Source organism: Schistocerca serialis, unplaced genomic scaffold (assembly GCF_023864345.2).
Source record: "Schistocerca serialis cubense isolate TAMUIC-IGC-003099 unplaced genomic scaffold, iqSchSeri2.2 HiC_scaffold_213, whole genome shotgun sequence".
Lineage (NCBI taxonomy): Eukaryota > Metazoa > Arthropoda > Insecta > Orthoptera > Acrididae > Schistocerca > Schistocerca serialis.
Genome location: NW_026047777.1, coordinates 17,501 through 19,013, shown reverse-complemented (window position 1 = coordinate 19,013; position 1,513 = coordinate 17,501). Strand labels below are relative to the sequence as shown.

General features: G+C 55.0%; 1 non-coding gene across 1 annotated transcript in view; it reads left to right on the top strand.

The window, feature by feature from the left end:
- Window positions 1-446: 446 nt before the first annotated feature.
- The window catches only part of LOC126444000 (small subunit ribosomal RNA), a 1,910-nt gene continuing 843 nt past the window's right edge, over window positions 447-1,513 (top strand). The window contains exon 1 of the ribosomal RNA XR_007582340.1: window positions 447-1,513. This exon is cut by the window's right edge and continues 843 nt beyond it. This is a non-coding gene — a ribosomal RNA (small subunit ribosomal RNA).

The following is a 1,513-nucleotide window of genomic DNA, read 5'->3' as shown; positions in this document are numbered from 1 at the left end:
TGTATCGCAGCTGTGCGGACGTGTTGGCGCGTGCGCTGTGCTGGGAGAGTTCGCTTCGGCACCCAAGTGGGGCTTTTGTCCTTCTGTGGCGCTGGCGTTGGAGCTGCCGGCCACCGTAGGTGGCGCGTGTTGTCTCCCGCCGGCAATGCCACGACAGCACGCTCCCGGGCCTCTGTCGGCAGCGGCAAGCTCAGTTGGGAGCACGGGTGGTCGCACCTAAAGCGTCTACTCGCCAAACTCCGGGCGATTGCGCCTCTCTCGAACCCGACCAAGTACTTAGGACGGCGCTGCGCGCCGCCGGGACCTGAGAGGGTTTCGAGGTGTATTGTGCAGGGGAGCTCAGCCTCCTCCTGTTTGCAGAATAATTGAGCGGACGCTTGCGTGTTCGCGCGGGCTCCCGGGACACACTCCCGGGCGGCCGGCTGCTCAGCTCTAGTTGACGCAGCTCCCTGGTTGATCCTGCCAGTAGTCATATGCTTGTCTCAAAGATTAAGCCATGCATGTCTCAGTACAAGCCGCATTAAGGTGAAACCGCGAATGGCTCATTAAATCAGTTATGGTTCCTTAGATCGTACCCACGTTACTTGGATAACTGTGGTAATTCTAGAGCTAATACATGCAAACAGAGTCCCGACCAGAGATGGAAGGGACGCTTTTATTAGATCAAAACCAATCGGTCGGCTCGTCCGGTCCGTTTGCCTTGGTGACTCTGAATAACTTTGGGCTGATCGCACGGTCCTCGTACCGGCGACGCATCTTTCAAATGTCTGCCTTATCAACTGTCGATGGTAGGTTCTGCGCCTACCATGGTTGTAACGGGTAACGGGGAATCAGGGTTCGATTCCGGAGAGGGAGCCTGAGAAACGGCTACCACATCCAAGGAAGGCAGCAGGCGCGCAAATTACCCACTCCCGGCACGGGGAGGTAGTGACGAAAAATAACGATACGGGACTCATCCGAGGCCCCGTAATCGGAATGAGTACACTTTAAATCCTTTAACGAGTATCTATTGGAGGGCAAGTCTGGTGCCAGCAGCCGCGGTAATTCCAGCTCCAATAGCGTATATTAAAGTTGTTGCGGTTAAAAAGCTCGTAGTTGGATTTGTGTCCCACGCTGTTGGTTCACCGCCCGTCGGTGTTTAACTGGCATGTATCGTGGGACGTCCTGCCGGTGGGGCGAGTCGAAGGCGTGCGACGCGCCTCGTGCGTGCTCGTGCGTCCCGAGGCGGACCCCGTTGCAATCCTACCAGGGTGCTCTTGAGTGAGTGTCTCGGTGGGCCGGCACGTTTACTTTGAACAAATTAGAGTGCTTAAAGCAGGCAAGCCCGCCTGAATACTGTGTGCATGGAATAATGGAATAGGACCTCGGTTCTATTTTGTTGGTTTTCGGAACCCGAGGTAATGATTAATAGGGACAGGCGGGGGCATTCGTATTGCGACGTTAGAGGTGAAATTCTTGGATCGTCGCAAGACGAACAGAAGCGAAAGCATTTGCCAAGTATGTTTTCATTAAT